Genomic DNA, 9,397 nt, shown 5'->3' on the forward strand with positions numbered 1-9,397 from the left:
CCGGCTGCCCCTTCACTCCGCGCTGGCTTCCAGCAGACTCAGCCCGGCGGCGCGCGAGCTCAGTCTGTCTCCCCTGACTTTGCCTGTCTCGCTCTTGCCCTTTCCTTATCTGCGCTCCCTTCTCTCTCCTTCGGTTTTCCATTCCACCTTTCCTCTCCTGCTCCCCTTTCTGTGCACCCCGCTCCTGGACTACCCCTTCCTCTAACTCACCAGTTTCCCTTCCCCTTTCCCCACCTCCTGCCCGGAAAGGCTGGACTTCTCTGTTCTAGGACCAAGGTGGGGGTTTTCTTTGCCGCATCGGGGTTCCCAGACTGGTCCAGAACCTCCGCGCTCCTGCCCCCAATTTCAAATCAGCCTTTCCACCTCAGTCACAGGGGCAGAGTTTCAGGTGAGGGCGAGGGCCTGCTTCCTGTACAGCTGTGCATCCCACCCAGACTACCAGCCTCATTTTCTCTTTCTCCATCATTTTTAACGTCCAGCAGTGGGGCCGGGAAGGGTCATCCAAGTTGGGACCCGAGGACAAAGGCTTAGTTAATGGGCCGGTGGGATGGCGGGGGTGTCAGGTGCCCCAGAGCTGAGATTAGGATTATGGAGACAGAGGAGAAAGGGAGGGAATGGAAAAATGGGGAAAGACGGCCCAGAGAGTGGAGTCATTTGTTTCTGCCACGTCCCTCTCAAAACCCTACAGGAGATTCTTGATGCCTTCTGGACTCAACCTGGAACCTTCAGTTCCAGGCCTCCTGAAAGGCGGCACAGCAAAGGGTTTAAGAACACAGGTAGACTTTGCTTTTTGTTTTATTTTCATTATTTATTTATTTTGTGTATATGTGCTGCTGAAGCAAACACAATTTATGTATTTATTTATTTATTTTTTGGACTGAGAATTGAACTCAGGGCTTTAATACTGAGTTGTAACCTCAACCTTTTCAATTTTCTTTTAAAATTTTGGGACAGGGTCTCTCTAAGCATGAAAGGTGGGCTTGAGCTTGTGATTCTCTTGCCTCAGAGGGCAGTGCTTTAATCTCCCTGTACCCCAGCTTTTTCATTTGTGCATCAAGGTGATATGTCCCAGAACATGAACTCCTGGGGGCGGGGGGAGGGATTTGTTCTCTTTGGTTCATGGCTGAGGACTTGGTCTGTTCTGTTCATAGATGTCTCCCCAACACCTGGAACTTGCACATATAGTAGACAGTCCGTACATTTTTTTGTTAAATGAATGAATTCCTGGGTTATAGGTTTGTTGTGAGAATCCCTGGCTTACGCAAAGTACTTACACATGGTAGCAACTACAGCCCTACAGCTTCGATGTGGACTCAGAGCGCTCAGCCTTTGCCACGGGACACTGCTGCCTCGCCTTCTTGTGTGCCTGTCCCTCCACCTGAAGAGATCTCCCCCTGCTCAGGTAGCTCTCCCTCCAAAGTCTGAGGTCTAAAGTACAGTCTTCACCCCGCTTCTCTGGTCATCCTCGCACAACCTCCTTCCTGGAGAGCCCCAGATGTCCCGTATCCCAGTCACGGACACAGCATGGGTGTGCTCGCTCACAGTGATGGGAGTGTCTCAGGAATTTTTGCTGAATGAGTGGACACTGATTCCACATTCTGCGCCCCAAGGTAACAGTAGACTCTTAGGAGGTAGAGTAAGGGATCAGTGGACCCCAAACTTTGGTCAAACTCCTTTTTGTGCCTTCTCCAGGTAAAGAAAGGATCCTGGGTGTCTTCTGGTTCTGACCCTGTCATTAGCTATTTATACGCTTTGGACAAGTCATATCCCTGGCAAGGCCTCAGTTTCCTCATCTGCAAGTAGCCAGGGTGAGATGCTCTTCAAGGCTCTCCTGCTGGGTGACACATCTGTCAGAGGTGCTCTGGGTAGGAGGACTGGGTGTGATCTGCAGCGCTGGAGTGATTGAGTCAGGCTGGTGTGGGCAGTGTGTTGGTGTGTGTGTGGAGGGCGGAACTGAGATATACCATAGAGTAAAAGGAACACCTTCGGGAAGAGACGTTTCAGGGACAAAGTGGGGTGCACTGAGATTGAGGATGAGTGTAAGGATGAAGAACGGAGGGAGGAGGCCCGTGGCTGATGGTACAGCTCTTGTGTAATGTGGTTGTGTGTATGTGTGTGCACACGTGTGTCTGTGAGTAGAAAGGCGCCAGCTGGGAACGTGATCTCCAGCAGGACAAAGCCATAAATCGTGCCTGATTCAGCAGTGGGATATGGTACTGCAATGGATGCACGTCTCGCCCTCCCCTCCACACACACACACACACACACACACACACACACACACACACCAACTCTCAACCTGGCTCCTCCCCTCCATGGTCTATGAAAGTGCGCTGCCCTTCCTGGTACCTAGGCTCCTGAGACAGTGTCCCACGTGGGTCTCTGCATCTCTCAGGCTCACCATTGCCTGACTGGGGTCTGGAAAGTGTATTCTTGTAACCATTCCTGGCCCCCCTCTTCTGGTCATCCCTTGAGTTGCGTTGCCTACTGCTCTCGCTCGTAATCTCCTTCATCCCTAGGATGAAGGCTCCTCAGTAACAGGGGTCTAATAATATTTACACTATCAATCTCGTTGCAGTGGTGGATACAGATAAGAATTATAGTGAAAGCGGTATGAAAATTAGAAAATATCACTCTGTGTGTGTGCGTGTGCACGCGCGTGTGTAACTGGGAATCCAACCCAGGGTCTTCATACTGAGCTACATCCTGAGTCCTTGTTTATTTGCTTCAGCCTGGGCAACTTAGCAAATTATTGAAATTCTGTGTCAAAATAAAAATTTAGGGCAGGGAATTTAGCTCCGTGCTTCTGCTGCCTGCCATGAAAGTGCAAAGTGCAAGGTCCAGAGTTTGGTCCCCCATACAAAAAAAAAAAAAAATTAAAAAAGAGCCGGGTATGTAGCTCAGTGTGAAGGCTCTGGATTCAATTCCCAGCACACAGACCAACAAAAACAGCAGCAGCAACCACAAAAATAACAGCGACGAAACAGTCCCCTTGGAGTTGCTCCAGCTGTGCAGCTCTGTAACCAGAATTCACTTTTCAGATCTGTAAGTGCTGGGCCATCTCACCCCTCCTGTCTCTGAGCTTCACTAAACCCTGCTTTGACTGGGAGAAACACCTTGTCCCTGCCTTCTCTCAGTGCTCTAAAGATAAAGGAGATAAATGCAAACAGTACTTCTAATTTCCTAGAAAGTATTGCCTGACTTCAAGGAATTGCTTATCATCATCACTAGCTTTATTATTGGTAAATTCATTCTAGGAACTCAACTGGAATTCAGGCTAGAGAAGCCCTAGAGGGAAGAGGCACTCTTAGGTGTCCTGGGAGAACTTGCTGACATCAGAATTCCTACCCAGTGATGACTCCACTACTCTTAGATGCTCACCCTACTTTAGGAAATGTGTCTGCCTCACTCTTCCAATGCAAGAATGACTGTGTCACAGAGCAAGATAAGAATCAGCTCAGAGAGGGTGTGGTGGCCATGCCTGTACTCCCAGCACTCTGGGAGACTGGCAAAAGGATCGAAAGTTTCAGCCCAGCCTGGGCAACTTAGCAATTTGGTGAGACCCCTATCAAAATAAAGAAATGGAAAAAGGACTGGGAATGTAGCTCAGTGCAATGGTCCTGAGGTCATTCTCCAGAGCTCACCAAGTAGGGTGGAGGGGCAGCTTCACTGGAGCTGGGACACCAGAGTTTAATGGCCCGAGGTTTTGGTTTGTCTTTCAAAACTTTGTCACTGATGCAGTGCATGACTGTGGCTGGATTTTGCACCCCTAGCTGCAGGCAGGCAGAGTATAGTGATCCATCCGACTTGTCCAGTGCAGTACCAGGGCTCAAATGACAGTCACAGACTTCTGACATGGGTGGGCTTTGCCCCAAGACTCCTGAGATATTCCCAGAGTCTTGAACTAAACTACTTTTGAACTACACTAAAGAGAAATAATTAGGAAGTGTTTGGGATTGAACCCCCCACTTGTAATGGGCTATCAAAGACTATTTCTAATTCAACATCCAATCTTAGGAAGGTCCTAGCCCAGAATCTGTACTCAAATTCACCTCTTCTGTGGTTTTGACAAGTTGGCCTAAAACTGAACCATGAGGATGTTTCTATTTATAAGTAACAGAAAGGCCAGCTCAAACCAGCCTAAACTAGGACAGAATAGATCTGCAGAGTTAAGAACTTCAGATATCGGCTCCCAGCAGTATTCATACCTTGGCTTCACAATAGCACAGGGCTTGGGTCTTTCCCTCTGTTCAGCTGTCCTGGGAGCATGAGATTTACCCTGAGCATGGTTGCTTGGTGGGGGCAGACTGGAGCTATCAGTCCTGTCACACAGAACCAGCAGTGGGCCGAGGAATAAAGGTTCTTTGTTCCTGCATCATCTTCCTAGGATTGAAAAACCTTTCCTGGAAGGCCTTGAGCTGTCACAGAGCAGGCTTGGCCACATCAACCAGCAGTCATCGGCAGATTCGATTAAATCATCCTCCTTGGTTTGTGCAATTGCTTGGGGCTAGAACAGATGTTGGGATGCACCTGTGCATCTCACCTGTGAATTCAAGAAGGGGCAAGTCCTGCAGCTGGGTTAGAGGCACACACTTTTATCCCAGTGCTCTGGCAGGCTGAGGGAGGAGGATCGCAAGCTCAAGCCTAACCAAAGCAAGTGACTTAGTGAGAGCCTGATTTAAAATATAAAACATAAAAAGATCTGAGGATGCAGCTTAGTTTAAAGGCCCTGGTTTCAGTCTTCATTACTCTGACAACACACACGTACACACACGAAGAAGAAGAAAGTTGGGGGAGAAAGAGAAACACCCCGGAGAGAACTAACAGTCACAAATCTCCAATGGACACTTTATCTTATTTAACAGTATCTTATTTAACAATCCTAGAAGTAGCTCTCACCATTAGTAAGCAGAGGAAAAAGAATGGGAATTCAGGCCTGCCTGAGCCTTTGCTCTCTCTCCCTCTAGCCAGTCTCTTCTGCATCGACTCCTGTCAACTCTACCCACCCCATAAATGAGAGTCTTCCAGGGCCACAGTGAGCACACATATAAAATAGGTTCCCCCTCTACCGCCACATTTACACTGCTTAGCTCAGCTCTCAAATCCTCCCACTTGCCCAGGATGGGTCTCTCCCTGTCATGGTCAACCCAGAGCACCCAATTGTCTCCCCAGCCCTGTGGAGGTCACTTCCTCATCCCTACCCTCACCATCCTTCAAGCTGGAACTTCAGAGTGGTCTTGCAAGGCTTTCTTGAAGTCCTCCTTTATCTCCCACCACACCCCACAGATGTCCTCTTGAATAGCATTTCCCTATCCTGCCCTCCATTACTTTTTTGTGCAGTGTGTAGCTTGTGTACAGTTGTTTCAGGTGGACAAATTTTACTTTGCTATGAGATTTAATAGCTCAATACTGGACAAATGGCAGGTGCTCAGCAAACATTTAGTGATAAATTAGGGCAAAGACCACCTCTTATTTTTCTGTATCCTTAATAGCACCCAGCCTGCTCTTGAGCACATGGTTGGTGACTAATGGACTAATTGACTTCAGGCTAATTTCTCCCCAGGGCTGGGGAAAGGCACACAGACAAAACAGAGTTGGCATGACCCTTTGCAAATGGGCCCTGTCATGCTTGCATTTGCTCAGAGCCCTAAACTCATTTAAACAAATAGAGCACATGAGACCATGGCTTCTGGGAAACCACTTGGCTCTCCTATGGGGAACGTGGCACGTTCATTTCCTCCCCTAGGGAGAAGAGAAAAATAGCAGAGGCTTTGGAGGCCCTGTGTGCTGCAATTTAATTTACTCATTTACTCAGGCGTGGTGTCCCAGGGCACTGCTCCTGGAGTCCTAGGTAGAGAGGACTTTTTTTCTGACGGTTGAAGAGTCACGAGCTGGTGTTTGGGATATGGCTGGGCTCCTGCTGGCCTGCACAGCTTGCTAACTGAGCCCTCCAGATCCCGAGCCCCTCGGTCTCTCTCCATTCTCTGCAGCCTTCTGGTGTTAACTGCACTCTCTCTCCTCAGCATCTCAAATTCTCCACTTGGTACTCATAAATTTCACTTGGATTCCCAACCTGAACTATAGTCTTCGCCACGTGGACTCAAGGTGATCACCTGCAAAATCAGGGAGGAAGAGAAAGAGGCAGGGAAATTCCTGTGGCAGGTCAATCTCTGAGGTCACTCCCCAGCATTTTCCCAACAATTTTAGGAAAAAGAGAGTCAGAAAAGGAGAGTGTGTTGAGTAGTCTGTCCAGGAGAGGCTCTTGGATAGGGTTGACTGATTTTGCCTTCAAGGTTCAGTGGAGACAAAATTGTGAAGTAGCATTAGTTAGCTGGAGGCTTCCTGGTGATACAGTGTTGTTGTTCTTGGTTATCTGCAGCTTCAATCCCTGGACTGAAAATATTTTTAAAAGTTGTGAGGCTGAGGGTATACCTCAGTGATACCACACTTTGCCTAACAATTGTAAGTCCTTAGGTTTGAGCTTCAGCATTGAAAAAAAATATATCTGTGTCATACATGTACTGATTATGTTTTCCTGTTATTTGCTAAACAATAATGTATAAAAACTATTTCTATAGCCTGTACATTATACTAAGTGTGTAAGTCATCTAGAGAAGTTTTAAAGTCTACAGAAGGGTGTGCCAAAGCTATGTGCAAAGATTATACCATTTTATGTGAAGGACTTAAGCATCTGTGGATTTGGGTATGCTGGAACCATTTCCTGTGGATTGGAGGAATAACGATATCTGCCTCAGTACTCTGTGCTGGTCAAATGGGGTGCTGTTATAAAGGGCTTAACACGGTGAGAAATGGAGAGAAAACCTCTCTCTCTCAATCTCTCTCCCCCTCTTTCTTTCTTTTTTTTTTTGTTTTGTTTTGTTTTGAGATAGGGTCTTGCTATGTAGTTTAGGCTGGTATTGAACTCACTATGTAGTCCAGGTTGGCCTTGAACTCATAGCAATCCTCCTGTTTCAGCCTCCTGAGTGCTAGGATTACAGGCACGCAGCACCACAACAAGCCTGAAAAACCCTTTCTAAATGGCAATTGTTAGCCGGGCATGGTGACACACACCAGTAATCCCAGCACTCAGGAGGTTGAGGCAGGAGAATCGCTGCAAGTTCAAGGCCAGCCTGAACTGCACAGTGAGACTTGTCTCTTTGCCACCCGCTTTTCCAAATCAGAACCCTATCAGAAATGACCTCAAGATTTGACCTAAAGCCCACCCAGCATGATGTAACAGAAAAAGAACAATACTTTGCGCCTATAGACCAGGTGTGGGAGACACAGATTTGAAATCTGTATGTAGTAGCTGTATAACCTTGGCCCAGTCTCCTGCCTCTTAATACTCTGTCTCCTGACCTCTTCAATGATGTTAATGACATCATTCTGGGGGATGGACATAGGAAAATAATAGGGAGGACTAAAACAGCACCCACCACAATTCTAAGGAGTGGTGATCACTATAAAATCAAGCACTTCCCACCAACATGTGCAAGACTGGCAGCTCAATGTTGCCTCCTTCCCAGCCCCCCACCTCTCCCCAAGCTCTCCAGATTTGATCATAGGAGATAATTCATCTAAATGAAAGAAGCTGGTATTCCTAGAGGTCAAAGCAGGCTCCTGGGAGGACAATAGGACTTCATCTTGTCCTTGAAATCTCAAGGTTAAATTTAGAGCAGAGCTGGGCCACCAAGCGGGATGCAAAAGCCTGAAGTAGAAGTTAGAGGGAAACAGCCAGGGGAACTCATCCAAAATGGCAGCTTGGGAGGAAGTAGCCGGCTGCTTGTTCTGGAACCTCTCAGAGCAGTGTTTAGAATGTTCTCGCTCATTAATCCTATTTAAAGCCTTGCTGCTGAGAGGGGAGGCGGGGAGTCCTGTTTCAACTTGCAGCAGTGAGGTTCCCTGCTGCCACCTCCCACCTCTGCTGCTGCAGGGCTAAGCTCAATGCTGGGGGAGCAGGGCACCTTGAAGCCACCGTTGCTGGCTGTCACTGCCTCCTAGGAACTACTCAGGCTTTCCCTTCCCTTAGACCTGCATTTGACTGCCCACATGATGGCCTCAGTCTCTGCTGAGGGAGACGCTGCTTGCTAAGAAGGCCAGAGGTGTGGGCTGGAGGGCTGGCTGCTGTGGTAATGAAGGGGTGCTAGGCAGAGGTGACTCTCCATTGACGTGCAATGGGGGTAGGGACACGGGAGGGGGGACTTTTGTGCAAGAATGCCTTTGGGGAAAGGCCTTCTGTCTCTGGGTGCCAGGAGGTCTCTAGCTGATTTTTAAAGCTGAGAACAGATATTCCCAGCTTCTGTTTTTTGGATTCTCTTGGAAAAGTCAGATCTAGGGAGGAGACTCCTTTGCCTGGGAAAGCAAATGTGTGAGCCAACCTGTTATTAATAATGTAGCTTTAGCCTTTGGCAGAAAAAGAATAATGGGTAGTGTTGATCTCTATGGTACTATTCTTGGGAGGCCAAAAGGGGACTTCATTTTCTAAGCATCTCCTTATGACGGAGAGTTAATGCTTGAGATTCATCTGTGAGCAAGACACAATCTCCCAGTGGTGCCTCCAGACCAGAGTTCCCAGGTAGCTCTAACATACTAGCTGTGTGATGATGGCTTAATCATCGGACACTAGCCAACTTACCTGCAAAGTAAGGAAAGTGCCAGCCCTCATCGTATATGTCTATATCTCACTGGGGTCTGGTCAGATCCAAAGGAAGTGAACCTACTTTAAGTCACTGTGTACACAAGGGAGAAGCACCTCCTTCACTCAGGGCCCCCTCCCCCTCCTGCCCTTGCCCCCCCCCATATTCCCATATGCTCCAGGGCCAAACACTCACATTTCACTGTGATAAGCTTGCCCTTGCTGTTCCTTCCTCCATGACCAAGGTCAAAGCCTCTTCTACAAAGATGGCCTGCTGTTGAGCGACCTCTGTGCCATGATCAGGAAAGCACCTTGGAAGTAGAATCAACCTTCGAGAAAAGTGGAATCTTCAGTGGGAGGTGTAATACAGCAACAGAAAACCAAACTCACTAAACTCAGGACCCATCCTGGTCAGGCCGAGTGGCCTTTGTGAAGGCACTTAATTGTTTTGTACCCTGGTTTTTCCTTTCAATAAAATAAATCTTTTGTGTCCATTTGGCTTGCAGAAAGGTGGCAGGAGACTGAATGAACTGCTGCAGATATAAGGTAATTTAGACCCTTGGGGTTGTCAGGCTGTCCTTGATAAACACTCGTTCCGAGGCACTCTTGTTATCTTGAAGCACAGCCAACTGCACTGTGATTTGCATTAAACTCCCACAATGCCAGGCACCATTCTCATTGCCTTGAAAGCAGTAAAGCAATTGGGGGAAATATGCTATTTTGGGACTTAACATTGAAAAGCAAAAAAAAAAAAAAAAAAAA

General features: G+C 47.7%; 1 long non-coding RNA gene across 1 annotated transcript; it reads left to right on the forward strand.

Moving 5' to 3' along the window:
- The first annotated feature begins 30 nt into the window (after positions 1-30).
- On the forward strand, positions 31-9,033 carry LOC104862572. The gene is made up of 3 exons (XR_780368.2): positions 31-388; positions 1,236-1,402; positions 8,881-9,033. It is a non-coding gene; the product is annotated as an uncharacterized LOC104862572 (long non-coding RNA).
- The last annotated feature ends 364 nt before the right edge of the window (positions 9,034-9,397 follow it).

The sequence above is a fragment of the Fukomys damarensis genome, unplaced genomic scaffold (assembly GCF_012274545.1).
Source record: "Fukomys damarensis isolate Sample0158 unplaced genomic scaffold, DMR_v1.0_HiC HiC_scaffold_18, whole genome shotgun sequence".
In the NCBI taxonomy this organism is placed as follows: Eukaryota; Metazoa; Chordata; class Mammalia; order Rodentia; family Bathyergidae; genus Fukomys; species Fukomys damarensis.